Genomic DNA, 21626 nt, shown 5'->3' with positions numbered 1-21626 from the left:
CTTCCCTGGCCCCCACTCTGTTGGAACTGGTGAACCTTGCTCAGGAGTGGAATCCCAATAAAAATCTGTAAACTGATTCATTTGGCTGGGAAGATTTGTTACACACTGGTCACCTTGCACAAAGAATGCAGCTGGTATTTGTCCTAACATGAAATAAAACTGGTGTTTGGTAAGGAGAGAGAGGAACAAAGCAGAACAAATAACTTAAGGAATATAAGGGAATATAAGAATGTTACAGATTTGTAGCGGATAATTTTGTGTGAGATTGCTTTGGCTGAGATTAGAAGGAAATTATTTCTATGAGTTTCTCACAATTGAGCATTGTTACATAAGTACAAAGACAGAGCTATGGATTTGGCCAATATGCTAAAGCAATAAAGTTATTTAAAATATGTATATATATAGATATATATGTATATATAGATATTTAGATATGTATACATATTGGAAGGGGAGATGCATATATAGATATATATGTATATATACATATATATATATAACAGATATATATCTGTAATAATTCATAGTGCTTCATTGTGAAAACTATATTAATGTAGTTTCCCTTTTAGCAGTTTCCACTTAATTGATGATTTTCTTTGTCAAATTTCTAGGCATCTCCTGTAAGTTATTTCTTCCTCCTTGGTTCTGACTGTTGTGACCTGACATTAAAACTTTTATTTTAGAAACCTAAGGTTATAGGATAACTTGATTCTTCTGCCTTTTTGTTAGGTAGGAAGTCAGAAATTAACCTGTGTGTGACAAGGGTCTAAGGGAATTGACATCTACAGCAGTCCAGCATTCGCATTTCAAAGTCACCCAATAACATTGCAGGTGCTGTCCAGTATCTGCATTTCAAAGTCCTGCCCACAGACTCTGATAACCTTCCAGGGGGTCCTGCCCCTTCTACCTGGCCTGATAAGCATTCTTCCTCTAAGGCAGGCACCCTAGAGAGAAGTCTCTTGGCCAAGTTAGCCAGGCTTCCCCAGTCTGACTTCAGTGGGAAAATCAGAAAGGAATTTTTTGTATTTACACCTAAGAAGTCCTTTGTTCTGGAGAAGATGGGGAGAAAAAAGGCAGAAAGGCAAGACCCAGCCCCTTAAAAACCTTTGCTTAAATGTGAACTAGGCACTCTCTCAGGTTCTGTCTGGAGAGGCGGCCATCTGTTCTTATGTATGTCCCAACCCTAAAAAAATTTTGCTACTTTGCTTTCCACTGCTCTCTGTCTCACAGAGAATTCTTTCTTGCATGAATACAAGGGCCCTTAGCTTCTTCTCCAGTGATATTTCCTTAATGTGTTTAATTTTTCCCATGTAATCAGACAATTTCTTAAGCTTTTGTTTCTAATGTTGAGTCGGAATTTCCCAATCAACGCACAAGGCACAGTCGCAGATGCAAAAGCAGAGGTTTATTTGTTACCAGCCGGCTGGGACTGCCTACCCGCACACAGCCATTTAGCAGTGCACAGGCAAAAGGCCCTCTCATTTGCATAAGAGAGGTTTTTTTTTTTGACAGGCAGAGTGGATAGTGAGAGAGAGAGACAGAGAGAAAGGTCTTCCTTTGCCATTGGTTCACCCTCCAATGGCCGCTGCGGCCAGCGCATCTCACTGATCCGAAGTCAGGAGCCAGGTGCTTCTCCTGGTCTCCCATGCAGGTGCAGGGCCCAAGCACTTGGGCCATCCTCCACTGCCTTCCCGGGCCATAGCAGAGAGCTGGCCTGGAAGAGGGGCAACCAGGATAGAATCCGGCGCCCCAACCGGGACTAGAACCCGGTGTGCCGGCGCTGCAAGGTGGAGGATTAGCCTGTTAAGCTACGGCACCAGCTGCATAAGAGAGGTTTTTATAGCCTCACACTTACAAGGGTGCAGGTCATCTCCTTCGCAGGTTACATTCTTATTCTCTATATGGCAATATATTGGGACCTAACGTGTTCATTAGTTCATTTAAACATAAAGACTATCTATGTTATGTGGTGGGAGGGCCACACAAAGGAGATGGCACTGAACAACCCTGACAATGGTCACGCCATTTTAACTACCCCAGCACCATCTTAGGGAACTCTAGTAAAACATTCCCTGGAAATTGGGCCGAAACCATAAGTCAAGGGCAGGCAGCTGCGGTGGTTTGAGATAACGGCGCCAGATAAAGGCATGGGAAGCACCCAACCGCACCCGGCAAAAGTATGCAAGGTATTTTCTGCATGCCCCCACCCCATTGTCTTATTGAAACCCTGTAACCAAGCTTTTTTTCTGCTTCTGTATCACCCGCTTCTGCTATCTCCCAGGTATATAAGCGCCCCCCAGACACTACTACGCATGCCTCTCTCCTGCCTCCCGTTGAGTTGGGTCTGGAGACGGCGTCCGCGAGCGCTCGTGAAATAAAGCCACCTCTTGCATTTGCATCATCTGGTCTGAGGATTTTTGAGTCTGGGGTCGCAATCTAAAGGGCCCAGCGGGGATTAGGGTCCTTCATTTGGAGGTTCCACCGAGATTTGACGACCCACGACTCAAGCCCTCAAAAGGCCAGCCGGAGGTAAGGCAATCCCCCTCTCTGTGTAAGTGTCGTGACGTGTGTTTGTCTCGATTAGCGGCGCCTTCTGAGATTGTGCCTGTACAGGACCTGTATCTGTATCGGACCAGTGGGGGAGACAGACGTGTCCTAAGATCCCTGGTCTTACCGTGGAGGACGCTCCATTGGTGGTCTGGGGGAAGGAGAGAGACCACGTCTCTCTCCTTCCCGGGGAGAGCCTGGCTATCGCGCCACTCCCGTCTGAATATTTGAGTTTTCTGGTTTGTCGTGCCGTGATTGTACGTGTCGTGTCGTTTGTTCTTTGTGTGTCTGTGTTTTTATTTTTATCTTCCCTGACTTTTTCCTTTTGAGACTATGGGACAGAAATTAACCACCCCCCTAAGTTTGACTCTAGGACGTTGGAAGGAGGTGCAGGAACAGGCTTATAACTAGTCCGTGGAAGTGAGGAGGTGAAAGTGGGTGACACTGTGTTCCTCGGAGTGGCCTACTTTCAACGTAGGATGGCCTTCTAACGAGTCTTTTTCCCATAGTCTCATCCTGCAGGTGAAAGACCGAATCTGCAAACCTGGTCAAGAAGAACACCCGGATCAGGTCCCCTACGTTACAGTATGGGAGGACCTGATATCGGAGCCGCCCTCTTGGGCTTCTCCCTTCTTGCAGGACAAGAAGGACATAAACCGCCCCCTCCTTCGGTTGTCCCGATGACTCCCGTCCCCACCCTGCGCCGGCGCCGCCTTTCCTGCCGTCTCTACCTTGTATCCCTTACAGGAGCTGAGAGAACAGAAGCCTCGGAGCCCCCCCCCCCCGTGCTGCCGGACAGCCAGGGGGACCTCCTGATGCTGGACCCTTCTCCTTCCTATGGACGTCAAGCAGCGAGGCACCCGCCGTCAGACTCTACCACGGAGTCTGAGGAGTGAACAACTCCCACTCCCGCTGACCCATTCTCATCACCCCCAAGCAGCCAATTGCGGTTGCGTAGGAAAATAGGGGAGGGGGGTGGTGGGGAATGGTCTTCCCAGGCTTTTCCCCTGAGGACAGTAGCTGGACAGATACAATATTGGCCGTTTTCCGCCTCTGACCTGTATAACTGGAAAACATATAACCTGTCTTTTTCACAGGATCCACAAGCCCTGACCGGACTCATAGAGTCTATTTTACTAACACATCAGCCTACCTGGGATGATTGCCAGCAGCTCTTGCAGACTTTACTAACCACTGAAGAAAGGCATAGGGTTTATTTGGAAGCCCGTAAAAACGTGCCGGGAAACGAAGGGCGACCCACGCAGCTTCCAAATGAGATAGATAAGGCTTTCCCCTTGACTAGGCCCGACTGGGACTTTAACACTGTGGCGGGAAGGGAAAGACTCAGACTCTACAGCCAGATTCTCCTGACTGGTTTGAGGGGAGCGGGGAGGCGCTCCACGAATCTGGCAAAAGGTTAGGGCCATTGTGCAGGAAAGCAAGGAAACGCCCGAGGAAAGGGAAGACAGGCTAAGGCGGGAGCAGGATCGAAAGAAAAAAACGGAGGGAGAAGCGTAGAGGGAAGGAACTGACTAGGATCCTGGCCACCGTAGTTTCCAAAGACCAGGTCAGGAAGGGACCCGGGAGACCGGCAAAGGCCCCGTCTTGACCGAGAACAATGCGCACTGGGCAAAAGAGTGCCCGAAGAAAGAAACCGCGCTGGTAGTAGTCAAGAAAATCCTAAAAGAAATATTCCCCCGATTTGGACTACCAAAGGTACTGGGGTCAGACAACGGGCCGGCTTTCGTCTCCCGGGTAAGTCAGATGGTGGCACAGGTGTTGGAAATAGAAAGTTGCATTGTGTTTATAGGGTAAGTCAGATGGTGGTACAGGTGTTGGGAATAGAGTAAAAGTTACATTGTGCTTATAGACCGCAGAGCTCGGGTCAGGTAGAAAGAATGAATAGAACTCTTAAGGAAACTCTAACAAAACTGGTCATGGAGACTGGCACTAGGGACTGAGTCGAATTGTTACCTATGGTGCTGTTCCGGGTTCGAAACACCCCCTCAGCCTTTGGCTTGATGCCCTATGAAATCCTGTTTGGGGGGCCCCCACCCATTGCCGATCTGTTGGGTCCCAGCATTGATTGCTATGCTACCTCCCCTGGCTTGCAGACGCAGCTACGCGCTTTGCAACTAGTCCAGGAGTATGTCTGGAAGCCACTAGCAGCAGTCTGTCAGCCCAGAACATGGGAACTCCACACACCTTCCAGATCGGGGGCCAGGTCTACGTGAGGAGACATCAGGTGAAAAGCCTCGAACCTCGCTGGAAAGGACCCTTCACCGTACTTTTAACAACTCCCACAGCGGTCAAGGTGGACGGCATAGCTGCCTGGGTGCACGCCACACACGTCAAGAGGGCAACTCCAGAGTCCCCAACGGAGGATCAGACCCCGAGACAACCGGAAACGTGGAAATTGCAACGCACACAAACCCCTTAAAGATAAGACTCTTTTTAAAACTGTGTAATACTTGAGACAACTGTAATAGTTTAATTAAAATCTGTTTTGCTGTTATTTGAGAGCCTTTACCCTTCCCTTCAATACCATCCCCTGGCTAAAGTTCATTCCAGAGGGGATGCAGATTTAGATGTAATCTCTCTGCCCCAGGCATTGCAGAAAACTGCTGGCTCTGCTTACACCAGGGACCTCCCCTCCCTCTTGCTGTTTTCCTGCCACTTAATAATACCCTTTCCAACCTGGTAGAAGGCTTTCCGTCTTTGCAACTTATGGTAGCTTTGGTGCATCTTGAAGTTTTTGTGAGCTATTACTGTTGCTAAACTTTAATTGTCTGAGGACTGAATCTGGAAATGAGCTCAAGTTAACTATCTGTTTTAATTGACTGAGTGTTTGCAGTAGTCCTTATTGATCTGGCTTTGGCTAAATTATAGGAGGTTCCCAGCACTCTTGGTGAAATGGCGCACCTACCTAACCCCATGGCCAGTCCTGCCAGGCCCCGGTGTGCGCAGTCTTCCCTGTAAATGGGGGACCACAGCCTTTCTCTGCACTCTATTCCAGTCCACGTGGCCTGCTGCACCCAGGCAGGCATAGCCAGATAGCCCTATGGAAAGCGCCCCCCCCCCAGGGCTGCTTTTTTTTTCCTCTCCTGGAGGAATTTCCAATTCAATACTACTGCTGGCCTTACCTAAGGGAGCCAGAACCTTAAGCCATTAACCCTTTCCAACCTGAGGGGTTTTTCTCTTTGTAGTTAATGGAAGCCTAAACAATGGTTCATATGCTGATGTCTAGTTCTTTTCTGTGCTGCTGTCCCTGACTTATCTGAGAGTGTTCGTTCACCTGCCTTGAAGGTTTCTTGAAGGTTTCGCGTTTTTCTATTGCCATTATGAGTCTTGATTGGGAAAACTGCAACGCGAAGTTGTCTATGTTGTTTATCTGTTTTCAGTGTTTGAGTGATTACCCAACTGATCAGAAATGTACTAATTGTTGGCTAAACCGCTTGACTCTGACAGCTTAAATTCTAAACCGAGTCTTCCAACTTTGGGCTTCCAGTCGGATCCCTGGAACTCTCAAAGGATGAGACTCTAAAATTTGTTAAAGTAACAGCTGCTTGAGTCAATTCAGATTATGTGAAATGTATTAAAATGTTGTAAATGGTGTCAGACCTATGCTGTATTCATGTTTTTGCTTTCCAGCTAGAGTGGTCTTATAAAAATAAGAGTAAATTCTGTGTATACAAGCCTTTATGTTGTTAACATTGGTTCAGAGAATTAAGTTACTGCCAAAGCCCTTCGGTTTGCTTGGTAGCTCACTTGCTCGGTTTTACACATGTCTTTGATATGCTTTAAACATGTTTCTCTTAATGATGAAGATCTTTTCAAAGTTGTGTCCATGTTTGCTGTCCAGGTGGAGTTATTCTTATGTTACTTAAAAGCATGGAAATGTAATTTTGACTTTTAATTCAGATAATGGTGTGGTATTCAGTAATAACTCAGTGTCTTAAGCCATCTAGGCATCAATACTAAGCAAAATGTGGAAAAATGTATTGTACTTTTCACATCTTAAATTCGATAAGAGAGACTGTTTAAGTTTGTTAGCATGTATTCTCATAGATTGTCCATACATAACAATTCAAGACTATGTAAAAGTAACTACAGGTGTAAAGTTTCAGAAGGTGTGAGCAAGTCATGAAAAATTTTAAAAGGTTTACAACTTTAAAATTGTTTACGGAGTTTTCTTTGAGTGCTAATGCCAAAATTACATTGACCTAAAGTTGAAGTCTGATCTTCTGTTACAACAATGAGGTTTTTAAAAAACGTGCACTAATGTTAGTAAATATCTGGAAATGGTCTAAGTCGTAAATCTTGGAATCTGTTTTTGCAAAAAAACTGTAATGTCTATTTTAACAGTGTCTGCTGAATCAGTTACTCTGCCATTTCTAGAGTTAGGTCCTGTAAGCTCTTTTTGACTCTGTTGAGTAGTTCTGAATTATGTGAACTCATATGTGTGAGGTTTTTTTATTTCTGGTTTATTCGACAGCAAGAGACATAGAATTCATGTTCTGCCCAAATAATCTATTGTGTACTCTACTGTATCTGTTAAGTTCAGATTAATGAAAAGCATTGTTAAATATTATGATTAGATCTGGTTTAAAAGTGTAAAAATCACCCTGACTAATGAATGGCTATCATTTCAGGATGTTAAGGAATTCTATTTTGACCAGGTACTCTTAAGTTCTCTTGGCACCTTTAACAGACTTTCTGAAAATCAAAGTTCTAAATTATCCGGACTTTTGACATCCCCAGAGGGCCCCTGGACATGTCAAAAGAGATATCTCTCATCTTGCAGAGATAATAACCAATCGGCTGTTTAGATTAAAAGTGGTGCCAAAATGTAAAATGATGCTAAACTTCAGCTATAAACGTGTTTCTTTCTAGCTGCTCCAGTCTCTGGCTCAGAAGCCAGATCCTTTAAAGAGGGACTGATGAAGTCTCCGTCCAGCTAATGCTGAACAACCAGGCATTACTAGTTCAAATGTATTACTAGTTTAAATGTGGATCAAATGGGAGGTCTAGCCAAAAGGGAGAGAGTGTTCCAAAAGAGACTTGGAGACGATGGGAGATGGTTATGCGGCAGGTGCTAGAGAACCAGATTCCAGGAGTCCAAGAAAACTCTAGTGTCCACAGGCTACACGGTGAAAGCCCGGAAGCCCAGGAAGTCAGTCTGGAGACCCGACTCAGCTGCCTCACTTCTCCTCTTTTCTCTTCCAGAAGGGAAGTTACTACAGTTCTGCAGGACTCTCCACTGTGATGTACGGTTTGATCCCCAGACCTTATGTAAGGAATGGTTGACCTTTTCTGTAATAATGCCTGGCCACAGTATGGAGGACCAAACAGCACAGCCAAAATAAGAGGTTAAACTATAAAATGATGTGACAGCTAGATCGATTTTTCGGTGTACGCGGTAAATGGGCAGAACTCCCCTTTTAAACCAAACTGAGGGATAGATAGGAAATTGCACTGATGGTCTCAAAGTATGCAAGGTCACCACAGTTGATCTTGCCTAAAAGGTCATAGTTCTCATGGGCACGGTCTTAACTAAGTGTCAGAATTTGCCCATGACCATAGTTTATTTTTTAGCTCACCCTGATATTAAAGAAATCAGGGTTGGGTTGAGCACCCCCTTGACTGACATAGAGGCTGCCTCCTTGGTCTACTTTATTAGAGACCAGGAGAACTGAGGAGCAAGCTAGCAGCAGGAGCGATATAAGGATAGGCAACAGGCCAATCAATGGCTTTCTGCACGGTGATCTGCCGTCAAGGAGACCCAGCAAGGCCAGTGCACCCCAAACAGCACCTGTTGCTGATATAAGGAGCCAGGGCATTGGGCAAGCAGCTGTCGAGACAGAAACTGCCTTCTGTCAGCTCTGCCAAGAGCATGGCCACTGGACACGGAACTGCCCTGGGTGTCGAAGGACTCCTGGTTCAGAACCGCAGACCTTGTGGCCCCGAGCTAAAAAGCCTTTGGCTCTGCCCAGCTTCCAGCTCCAGCCACTGCTATTGAGGGGATGGCCTAGGGTCAGTGAAACGCAAGTTGCCTATTTCTACCAGCCTCCTATTAAAGCTCTCCTCCTAGTCCAGCCAGGTAATGCAAGTCAACAGTGTGCCTCCCTTAAAGGAGATTCGCATCTCTTGCAATTCTCTTCCAGCACCCCCTGGATAGGTCTGGGCCTCACACACCCAGCCAGGCCTTAAACATCTATCCAATAGTATTAAGCTTAGAGAAAGTCCTCCCTACCAGTTCCTAAAAACAGGGCTTTCAGTAACAGCTAACTCAGATAGTCCTGCACCTATTTGGACAGGTCCTCACTGAGGACTTAAAGGGACTATCTCTTGAGGGGGGTGCACAATAATCCATAATGTAAATAATTAAATGTAAATAATTTGTGGTCTGTCTCCTTTCCCAGTCTGAGACTCTAGTCTAGAGTCTTAACTTCCTAGCAAAGCTAGCTACTAGGTATCTGGAGGAAAACAAAGCATTGCTAGTCCATTAGAGTGTTAAACATACTAACTACTGCTCCAGGGGGTATCTGTGCCATGCTCCAGGAAGAATGTTGTTTCTGGGTCAGACTGGACAGGTACAAACCCAAATTTGTACTTTTCCTGGACAATTCCAAACAGCTCCAGGACCAGGCCAAGCAGGGCTGGGATTTCTGGCCTAACATCTGGTCATGGAAATCTTGGCTATTTCCTCTCCTTGGCCCAATAACTTCTGTAATCTTGCTGCTTCTCTTTGGACCATGTGTTTTTAATGCCCTTGTTCGTTTTGTCTCTAACAGACTAAAGGCTGTCAAACTCCAAATGGTCGTCAGACAAGGCTTCCAGCCCATTCCATTGGACGACCTGAGCAGCCCTCTGGACCCAGCAGGACAGTCTTTCCAAGGCCACTGTCACACACCATAAGACAGATAGCAAGAGGAAATACCCAAATCTCCCTCGACGCCCACATGCCAGCTTTGAAGAAGTTACAGAAGACGGAACTCCATCCATAATCCCAGAAAATTTTGGGTATTCCTCTTGAGAGGGAAATGTTAGGTAGGAAGTCAGTTATGAGCTTATGTGTGTGTGACAGGCCTAAAGAGGAGACATCTATATGCATCTGCATCTCAAACACCCTGCTCCCTTCCTTTGTTTCAGACCTTCAAGAGAAGTTTTTCTATTTACATCCAAAAAGCCCTTTGTTCCAAGAGGAGCAGAGGTGGGAGAGCAAGACCCATCTCCTTAAAAACCCCCAGCCCCAACTGGACTCGGACAAATACTAATGATTTCTGTGTCCTAGTCTAAGAACAGAGGATATAATAGAGACAGGGGTTAAGGGTAATCCCTAAAATTTTAAGATTAAAATTGGTCAAAAACAAAAAGGGGGGAATGAACAACCCTGACAATGGCCACGCCATTTTAACTACCCCAGCACCATCTTAGGGAACTCTAGTAAAACATTCCCTGGAAATTGGGCCGAAACCATAAGTCAAGGGCAGGCAGCTGCGGTGGTTTGAGATAACGGCGCCAGATAAAGGCATGGGAAGCACCCAACCGCACCCGGCAAAAGTATGCAAGGTATTTTCTGCATGCCCCCACCCCATTGTCTTATTGAAACCCTGTAACCAAGCTTTTTTTCTGCTTCTGTATCACCCGCTTCTGCTATCTCCCAGGTATATAAGCACCCCCCAGACACTACTACGCACGCCTCTCTCCTGTCTCCCGTTGAGTTGGGTCTGGAGACGGCGTCCGCGAGCGCTCGTGAAATAAAGCCACCTCTTGCATTTGCATCGTCTGGTCTGAGGATTTTTGAGTCTGGGGTCGCAATCTAAAGGGCCCAGCGGGGATTAGGGTCCTTCAGCACAAGGAAGAACTGATGGGAAGCATTGGGTCATAAATTCCAGGGGAGCTGGTGGGGGGTAGGAGGTCATAAATTCCAGGGGAGCATAGCAGGCAAGCAAGCAGCCAGAGTACAGAAGCGGAACTGGCATTTAGTAAGCTAGGGACTCCAACTCCTACACTCCACACTTTTACTTCTGGTATATAAGAAAAATTTCTTATAATTTTATTTTAGACTTAACTATGTGTCTAATTAACTTATGTCTAATAATCTATAGCTCTATGTTTAACATTAAACTATTGTATATATTATGACAATGTAAGCTTAACATATAACCATAATCAGTAAACAACAGTTAATTTAACCATAATCAGTAAACAACAGTCAATATAGCCATCAATATCATAGCAATATCACATCATTAATGTCATGATAGAAAATTAAAGACAGAAATTTAACATGAGAACTCTAACTCAGTATGGAACAGTGGCTCATAATCTTGTCTCAAGATCATCCTGTCTCTAAATGAAGTGAGTTTGTGTGAACCCTGGAACCTCACAGCTTTCCAAATTGTGTATGGAGAGCAAGAGAATCCCCATGGAGAATTCAACTTTCATATGTGGCCTGATTTCCCTAAGCAGAGAAACCAGGTGTCCAGCTCACAACTCTCCTCTCAGCACAGCCCTTCTTAGGGTTCTTGGTCAGTTTTCTTGTTGCTAATAACAGAATATCTGAGTCAGTAAATTAATTAAATTTTCTGGCTGCTGAGGTGTGCCTCACTCAGAACCTTGGAGTAAGACCTCTTAGTCTGCATCGCCTCAGAATGATCCCCAATGTGTGCAAACCTGGATAATGTTCTGAGTTTGAGTTCCTTTGTGAATTGTGGGATTAACAAGCTGCTTCCCAGAGCTAGTTTTTTTTTCATGTCTTTGTAGAAATTTGTTGCCTTTTAATTACACTTTACCCACATATTTAGAAATTATGTGTCATGATTTCAATGTTAGACATTTTCTTGCATAGAAATCTGAGATTATCCAATGATAAAAACTGAAAAGGAAAGAGAAGTGTTGACATTGTTTTCTGCTAAATTTGAGTAAGAATGTTAGCATCCATAGAGTCAGTACCCATTAAAATAAATGGGCCTTGGTCAGTTCAGGTTTTTTCCCAGTTTCTTCCCCTTTTCCTCTACAGAGACCACATCCTGACTCTTTTTGGTGTTTTTGATTGCTTACATTCTGTTTATCTAAACCATGAGTTTCCCTTGCTTTGTATTTGATATTTGTGACAATATCTTTCCTGGTTTCCGTTCCTCATGTGACAATTCTTGGTCAATATTTTTTTACATGCCAGAAAAATGCTGTCAGGTTATAGATTGTGGGTAAGCTCTGATTTTGTAGGAAACATTGATAGTATGGGTGAATTAATTGTCTATCTTTTCATCCATATATACTATTTTTGTGATTTTGCAGCATTTGGAATTACCTTACTTATTTATTTTCTCCATCAAATTTTAGCTGACATATCTGCACAATGAGATATTGATAACTACTAATTAACCCTGGTGGGGCATTTATACCATTTTATTTATCTGTACTGATTAATAGTGGTCTATATTTGCAGTTTTGTAAGCATTTTTCTAATATATTTTGATGGTCTATTTAGGAACACTGATATGAAGCATTGTAATATCCTCATGAAGAACTGCCTGTTCCTCTCACTATATAAACCTTGTAATTTTTCTTACATAAATCCTAATTAACCTAAAATACATATTGCTTTTACAGGCTTCATTGTGCTGGTGTTATAATGAGCTATGTTTCTGCATATTTTTGATTTAATTAGTTTATATCTTCATTTTTCATTTTTGAAACCTGTATATATGTATATTAAGTTAGAATGATTTTTGGAAATATATATATCAAGACAATCACCATATTTATTATACCATATTCCTATTTTACATAATGAAAATACTCAAAATCTAATGTCTTATTGTAATTAACTATCATTATCATGTTACACAGTAGACTACTTGAACTACTATGCAAATGAGATTTGTTCTCCTTTGACCTAAATGAATTTAAATCCCCTCCATATGTATATACATTTCAGTAGTTTTCCTATAGACAGCACAAAGATGGGTCTGGGCTTAAATTTTCCTATATAAGTTGATTTTAATTAGCATATTTAGATAATAAACATTTAAAATGATTATTGATATAGTTGGCATAGTGTATATCATATTTGTTATGGTTTTCTTTCTGTTTGCATTATTTTTATGTCATATTTATTAATTGCTCATTTTAAATACTAAAATGCACAGGGAAAAGGATCGTCCAGCTACTGTTTTAATCTCTAAAACTCTACCAGAGTTACAGCTTTGCTAGGCTTAAGATATGTGTGACCCATGTGTGACAAGGGTCCAAGCACTTGAGCCATCACCTGCTGCTTCCCATGGTGTTCATTGGCAACAAGTTGAATCAGAATTGGAGCTATTGTACTCAAAATTGACATTTTGATAAAAGATGTGGCCATCACATTTGATGTGCTAACTGTTGCACCAAACACCCATATTAGTTCTTATTTTAATTTTTTACTTTTTCTTATCATTTTATTTTTTAATTTTTATTCATTTATTTTATTTATGCAATGCAGAAAGAGAGTGGTCTATTATCTGCTGGTTTCATCCTCAAATTCCTGTAACAGTGCAAATTGGCCTAGCCAAATAAGGAGCTAGGAACACAATCTCTGTCCAAGATTCAGTTAGCAGATATCTTGAGCAACCACCTGCTTCCTTCCATGGTGAATATTAGTAGGAAGCTGAAATTGGGAGTTTAGTCACAACATAACTTTGGTACCCCAGTGTAGGATGAAGGCACCGAAGGAGCCTCTTGAAAAATTATGCCAAATGCCCAACTTCTCTTTTCCTTTAAATTGAACATAGTGTAAGATCTCACTTAAATGCATTATTAAGGCATCAGGAATCAGAATGGGAATAAAACAAGTAAATATATTGCTGTAACTTCATTTGTTTTTGGTCTTTTCCTTACGTGGTCTGACATCCAAACTTATGCTGCTCTTTCTGATGAATTCTTTCTTATGAGGGAAAGCAAGAAACAGTGAATGAGAGAAAGGGCTCCTACTCACAAGTTCATTTCAGAAATGCTCACTACCTCCGGGGGTATCAGGTCTAAACCAGAGAGCTGGTAACTCAATCCAGGTTTTCCATGTGGGTAGCACAAACTCCATGTCTTGAGTCATCACATTGGCTTCCCAGCATCTGATTTAAGTGGAAGCTGGAATCAGCATCAGAACCATTTATTCCATTGTGGAATAAATTTTCTTAATTGCCACAGTAAGTATTTATCCCAAACCTGTTTTTAAACTGAGTTTTTAAACATGGAACCAAGGTTGAACATTGTGCCTGTATTTTGACAACAGTGTTCAGAATGAATGAAACAGTATAAAGTGGTGAGGTTGTGGGCAGTGGGTTAAGCCACCAGTTGGGCTGCCCTTGTTTCATATATTTGTGCTTCATTCAAGTTTTGAAGAGTTCACCCTTTCAATCCAGATTCCTGCCAATGCATCTGAGGGGCATTGAATGATGGCTTAAGTACTCATATATCTTCCACACACATTGAGGACACAAAAGGAGTACCTGCCTGACCCATCCTCAACATTTGAAAGCATTGATGTGTGAACCAATGGATGCAAGATCTCTGTATCCCACCTCTGTACCCTTTTCAAGTAAGTAAATGAATCTTAAAAACAGTATAACTGTTCTTCCTTCTAGGTTCAAGTTTAGCTTTGCAACAATGGAATTCATAGAATATCAGAAAGTCTAGCTATAAATCATGCAAGGGATGAGTAGAAAGTCAATTGGCAAGGCAGCCTTGATTTTTAAATTGTAAGATTATTTGCATTTAAACCATAATGATACTGGAAATTACTGGCTGTTTTCTCATGCTTTGTAAATGAAGTTGCTTTGTTCATTACTTTTTGTACATAGCTCATTGTGTATAGAGAAGCACCTCATTTAAAAAATTGTATTCAATCTTTGATTAACATGTACTAATTGTATATTATTATAAGGTAATGTACAACATTTGAGAAGTTACATAGCATAACTTAATCAATCTTGGAAACCAGGTTTTCCATTTACTTTCTTTGTGTTGATTGCCCACAAGCTCCTCCACTCCAGCTTCTGATAAAATATATCTTTTTGTGAACTACAATCTCAGCGCCATATTATGGCATATTGCAACTGGTTGCTTCTTTATAACTCTCTTTCTGTATCTGCTATCTTACCTGCCTGTATCCTCAGTAATCACTCTTCCCATCCTGATTAAAAACAATTATAAATTTATATCAGCTGTTTTTAGACACCACATATGAAAGAGAACATGTTAGATTTATTTCTTTCAATGCTGCTCTTATTTCTCTTAAGTGTCTCCAGTTCCATCCATTTTGCTGCAAATAATATTGCATACTTTTTTTAATCACTGAATGAGGTTATGTTGACCCTTAACCCATTGACAGACACATAGGTTGATCCCATACCATGGCTACTGTGAATAGTACTATAGTCAACACAGGAAGGGAGGTATCTCTTTGATATGCAGATTGAATTTCCTTCTGACACATACACAATTTTTGGAGAGGTTTATCACTTTTCATTTTTTGAGGAATGACCATATTGGTCTCTATAATGCTCAGGCTAATTTGCATTCTCATCAGTAACTTACTAGGTTTTTCTTTTCTTCACATCCCATCAGCATTTGTTTTTTGGAGTGAGGTGATACCCAGTGTATTTCGATTTAAATTTTCCTATAATTAATTATATTGCATGTATTTCCATATTTCTTGACCATGAATATTTCTTCTTTGGAGAGATGCCTGTTCAGGTCCTTTCACAATGTTTAACATTGTTTGTTGTATAATTTGAGCAGTTCCATATATATATATTGGGTTTCACTGCTTTATCAAATGCAGAATTTCCAAATATTTTATCCCAGTCTTTTGGGTTTTTAAAATACACAAAAACCATAAACAATGATCAAATCTCAAAGGGCCAATTTCACTCATATACACTACATTTTTGTGATCTGTACATTAATTACCACAAGTCACAGAAAACATGCAATATTTATCTTTTAGGGGCTGTCTTATTTCACTGAGCACAGTGGTTGCTAGTTCCACATATTTTGTTGCAAATGACAGTGTCTCATTCATTTATACAGCTGAGTAGTATTGCATAGTGTATATATGCCACATTTTCTTTAACCAGTATTCATTTGGTGGACCTCCAGGTTGATTACATCTCTTAGCTTCTGTGAATTGAGCTGCAATAAACATAGGGGTTCAGGTAAGTTTTCTCTATATTTTGTGAATTGCTGGTCTTACATTTAGATCCTTGACTCAGTATCAGTTGATTTTGTATCAGATACTAGTGGAGGTAATTTACGTTTAGTCATGTCCAGATGGACATCCAATTTCCTCTGGACCATTTACTATTTGCATTTGCTTTACAAGTTAATTTTTATTACCTTGTCAAAGATCCATGATCTGTAAATATCTGTGTTTCTTTCTGGAAACCTCCATCCTCTTACTCTGGTTTATGCATCAGTTTTTATGCCAGCGATTATGTTGCCTCTGTAGTATATATTGAATTCATGTGTTGTGCCTCCAGATTTGTTCTGTTTCTCAAGATTGCTTTGTCTATTTGGGATTTTTTTAAATCCATATGAATATATGAAGTTTAGGTTTGTTTTTCTAGATATGTGAACCATTTCTTTGAAATTTGATGTAAATTATATTGTATCTGTAAATTGATTTGGATACTATGGAAATCCTGGGAATTACTTCAAGCCATGAACATGAGAGTTTTTGGACTTTAATTTCTTTTATCATGATTTTGTAATTTTTGTTGTAGAGGTATTTCACATCCCAAGTCAAATTTATTCTAGGATATTTTATTCTTATTATGAATTTAATTTCTCCTATACTTTCTTTGTAAATGGGTTCACAATAGTATAGATATATAAAATTGTTTCTGATTTTTTGTATTTACTTTATATCCTGCAAGTCTGCCAATGCCATTTACCAGTTCTAACGTCCTCTTGGTGAACTCATTGTACTTTTTATCAATAGAATTAAGTCATCTGGATATATAAATGATTTGAATTTCTTCTTTCCTATTTCTATATCTTTTATTTCCTTCCCTTGTGTACTTGTTTGGCCCAGAACATACATTGCAATATTGATTTCAAGAAGAGAGTGTGTGCATCACTTTATAGTTCCAGATCATAGAGGAAATACTTTCAGTTTTTAGTCATTCAATAGGATTTGGCTCTGGGCTTCTCTAATGTATTTTTTTCCCTGAAGTAGGTGCAGTCTAAAAATATTCTGCTCAATACTTTTCTCATACATGGATGCATTATTTTATGTGAATATGTTTTCTACATCTATTTAGATGACTATAATGTTTATTTTTTGATTGATGTGAATTATTGGAATTATGATTCACATTCATATTTTCTCTTTCCTAGGTTACATCTGAATTGATTATGATATCTGATCTTGTTTATATGTTTTTGAATTCTAAAATGGAATCTATTATGAGGAGTACGTTGCATCTATATTCATCAGACACTCTGGTCTATATTTTTTATTTGAACCACAGAGAATCAGAGATAAACGTAGATTTTCCAAATGTCAGTTCACTTTAAGAAATGCTGGCCTCATATGATGAGTTTGGAAAGTTTCTTTCCTTATCATTTTTTCAAATAATTTTAGAAAACATGGATTTTTTTTTAATTTGATAGATTTTAGTAGTGGAGATATTTGGTACTGAACTTTTATTTGAACACTTTTGTGAGGTTTTTCAAAATGAAGAAATTGAACACAGGGGCCTCTATCAGAGGAATGTGCCAGAAGACAACTTTCAGCCAGCACATTTTATTAGAGGCTACAAGCAATTCAACAAGCTACCAAGCATGTAGGCACAGAAATACACTAACCAAAGTACACCATATGAACAGGAAAAGTCGAAACCTATGTTCTGAAGGACAACAGTCATGCAGTATCAGTATCCAGAATCTTATTTACAGTCTTGAGCTCCTGAAACCAGTATTTACCATTAGTTACAGATTACCCACCCTGCTGCCTTCTGCCATCACATTCCATAGGAAGGGTGTGCACTCACCCAGCCTGCACAGGCAAAGACAGAACTGCAGACATGTCCTATTCCAGGGGAATGTGCTCCCCTAAAAACATTTAGGAAGTATCTTCTACACATGTTATTTTTGACTTAATGTTGTTACTCACTATTGGTCTATTCAGGTATTTTATATATTCCTGGCTCAGGTTTGGTAGGTTATATGTATCCACAAAATAAACATTTTTTTTTCAATTTTATAATTTACAGTTGCTGTTACTATTCCTTAGTGATCCATTGTATATCTGTGATATGAATTGCAGTGTCTCCTTTTTATTTTATTTACTTGAATCTATTTTATAAAACCTAGCTAAGAACTGTTATTCTATTAAAAATCAGAACTTTAACACACTTATCTTTTTTTTTTTTTACTTTTTTTTTTGACAGGCAGAGTGGACAGTGAGAGAGAAAGACAGAGAGAAAGGACTTCCTTTTTTCTGTTGGTTCACCCCCTCCAATGGCCACTGTGACCAGTGCATTGCGCTGATCTGAAGCCAGGAGCCAGGCACTTCTCTTGGTCTCCCATGCGGGTGCAGGGCCCAAGGACTTGGGCCATCCTCCACTGCATTCCCGGGCCACAGCAGAGAGTTGCACTGGAAGAGAAGCAACCGGGACAAAATCTGGCACCCTGTCCAGGACTAGAACCCAGGTGCCAGTGCCGCAGGCGGAGGATAAGCCTACTGAGCTGTGCCCCCGGCCAATACACTTATCTTTAATATTAATATTCCTTTTATTTCTGCTCTGATCTTTATTGTTCATTTCCTCATATATTTGGTTTCTTGTTTTCTAGGATCCTCAAGATGGATACTCTGATTTCATATTTGTTTTCTCTGTTTAGATGTTTGGCCACATGAAACCACAGTTTAAATTTCTGTATTTCTGATAACAATACTGGCATACTAGTTGGCTGCCAAAAATGTACACAGAGACAGGAGGATATTACCATGCTCTGGTTGCCACAACCCAATACTGTAGAATGTGTTGTTTGATCAAAGCAACATTTTTCTTGTGGTTTTAGAGAATGAAAATTTAAATGCAAGGTAATAGCAGGTGCAGTTTCTCCTGAAGCTTCTCTAACTATCACACTGCCACTGCCTTGCTGTATCCTTACATGAGATTTCCTCTGTCCATGTATATACCTCTTTATAGGATCTTAGTTCAATTTGAATCAATGCTTCACAATTATAATATCATTTGATGTTAATTACATGATTAGAGGTCTTTCTGCAAATAGGATCTCATGGATGGTTAGAAATTTATGAAATAAATTTTGGAGACAGCTGCTTTGGGCCATATACACATACACATACTATCATGAAAATGATGGGTGTATATAGATAAAATCAACATAACATTTTATAAATTTAATAAAATTTTATTAAGAATTTTCTTTTAATTGGCTTATAGATAAGATTGTCCATAAATTTAAGCTGCTAAAATTAATCAAAGATACATTTTAATTCATGTGACCTGAATCTCTGCATCATATGTTTTATACTTGTTGGTAGAAAGAAACTAAAAACATTTTAGATGGTTGTGCTTAAGTTTACTGGCTAAACAAACTACACCATGTTAGATATTTAAGAGGTGTTTTCAAATACATGATTCTTAAAATTTATAGAAGGCATTGGACCTTCTGGTAAATGTTTTCTTAAGTTGTTATCTCATGGTTGAAACTGTTTGCTAAGTATTCATGTGATATTGCTATTGTCAGCAAGCGATCTAGGACTTGCTCCCTCATTTCTCTATTCTAAGCCCAACTTGTTCTTTCATTTCTCTATTCTCCTCAAGGTAGGAAACTAATTCTATTATGAAGGAATCTGTAGGATGCACAATTTAATCTTTAGACCTTATAAAAGAGATGGCTAACATTTTTCTGTAATAGCATAGCCAAAATAAGAGCTTAAATTATAATTTCATAGCTAGATTTACTTCGCCATCAGCGAAGTAAACAGTAAGTAGAAAAAACCTCCCTTTCAGACCAAAGGGAAAGAAAGTTTAAAGTGAGAATATAATTTTCCTCATGGGCACTGTCTACCTTAGAAAAAGTACTACAGAACATGCAGGTGACTACAGACTTGTAGTTCAGGCCACTGAAGATTAGAGATGGACTTGGGCACTCTCTTGACTTGCATCCTCTGGTCTGCTTTAACACAAACCAGGAGGAAAAGAAAGCTCGGCATCAGAAGCAATGGGTGGCAGGCCTATTAATGGCTGATCTGTACAGTGATCTGCCCTCAAGGAGACCCAACAGGCCAGTCCACTGCAGTGGCTTTCAATGTGGTAAGCCTGGGCTTCAGCAGAAGTCAGCTTGTGAAGAGCCCTGGCAGCTCTGCCAAGAGTTGGATCACTGGAAATGGACCTGCCCTGGAATCGAAGGATGCCCAGGTCAGAGCCACAGATCTTATTGGCTCCAAGGTGAAAAGCCCTTCACTCAGCCCAACTTCCAAAGTGACTACTGCAGTTGAGGGGACAGCCAAGTAGGGTCAGCAACATTGCAGGCAGAACTGTAAATTTCTTGTTAGAGATGCCACCTGCCTTTTCCTGGCCAGCACTCCTCCCAGGCCAGCCAAGTAATGAAAGTCAACAGAGTGCCTTCCCCTAGGAGGTTCACACTCCCTTAGGATATAGCCCATGTGAAGAGATAGATAGGTCTGGGCCTCTTAACTTACAAGGCCTAAAGCCCACCAGATTATTATCAAGCCCCTTCTGTCAGGTTCTGTTTGCCTCTCAATCAGAAAACTTGATTGTAGCTTAGACAGCACCTTTCTTAGCTCCTCTAATAATGACTCTGTCCTTTGTTCTAGACCCTGTCTAGCGTACTTGGGCCTCATTCCTTTGTAATCATAACCTCTACTCTACCTCCAATGGCTCTACTCCCAACCTGTGTGTACTGATGGTCCTCTTCCCCACTTAATGCTGTATAATTGTTCAGACCTGGTAAACGGCACTCTTAGGATCATTGGTTACTATCCTCACTCTGTCTTTTATGACCTTGTCTAAATATGAGCAGAGTCGGCACACTTGGAAGGCTTCCATAGCCTTGGCAACTCATGACGACAGCCTAGGGTGGTTACTGGCACCATAAACTAGAGTGTCAATTTGTTGGGTCAACAACAGGAGTCACTGTGCACTTGCTCTTCATGTGGGATCTCTTGTCCTTTTTTTTTTCTTTTCATTTTCAATTCTTTTTATATACAGAAGATCAGTTTAGTATATATTAGGTACCGATTTCAACAGTTTGCCCCCATACAGCAACACAAAGTGGAAAAAAAAATACTGTTGGAGTACTAGTTATAGCATTAAATAACAGTGTACAGCACATTAAAGACAGAGATCCTACATAATATTTTTTTTAAAAAATTAATTAATTTTCTATGCCATTTCCAATTAACACCAGCTTTTTTTTTCATTTCCAATTATCTTTATATACAGAAGATCAATTCAGTATATAATTAGTAAAGATCTCATCAGTTTGTACCCACACAGAAACACAAAGTGTAAAAATACTGTTTCAGTACTAGTTATAGCATCACTTCACATTGGACAACACATTAAGGACAGATCCCACATGGAATGTAAGTCCACAGTGACTCCTGTTGCTGACTTAACAATTTGACACTCCTGTTCATGGCGTCAGTAATCTCCCTAGGCTCTAGTCATGAGTTGCCAGGGCTATGGAAGCCTTTAGAGTTCACTGACTTTGGTCTTATTCGATAGGGTCATAGTCAAAGTGGAAGTTCTCTCCTCCCTTCGGAGAATGGTACCTCCGTCTTTGATGGCCCCCTTCTTTAAACTGGGATCTCACTCACAGAGATCTTTCATTTAGGTCTTCTTCTTTTTTTTCTTTTCCATGGTGTCTTGGCTTTCCATGCCTACAATACTCTCATGGGCTCTTCAGCCAGATCCAAATGCCTTAAGGGCTGATTCTGAGGCCAGAGTGTTGTTTAGGATGTCTGCCATTGTATGAGTCTGCTGTGTATCCCACTTCCCATGTTGGATCTTTCTCTCCCTTTTTGATTCTATCAG

Source organism: Lepus europaeus, unplaced genomic scaffold (assembly GCF_033115175.1).
Source record: "Lepus europaeus isolate LE1 unplaced genomic scaffold, mLepTim1.pri SCAFFOLD_3_1, whole genome shotgun sequence".
NCBI classification, from domain to species: Eukaryota; Metazoa; Chordata; class Mammalia; order Lagomorpha; family Leporidae; genus Lepus; species Lepus europaeus.
The sequence above is the reverse complement of the archived record's forward strand: the minus strand, read 5'-3'. Positions refer to the sequence as shown.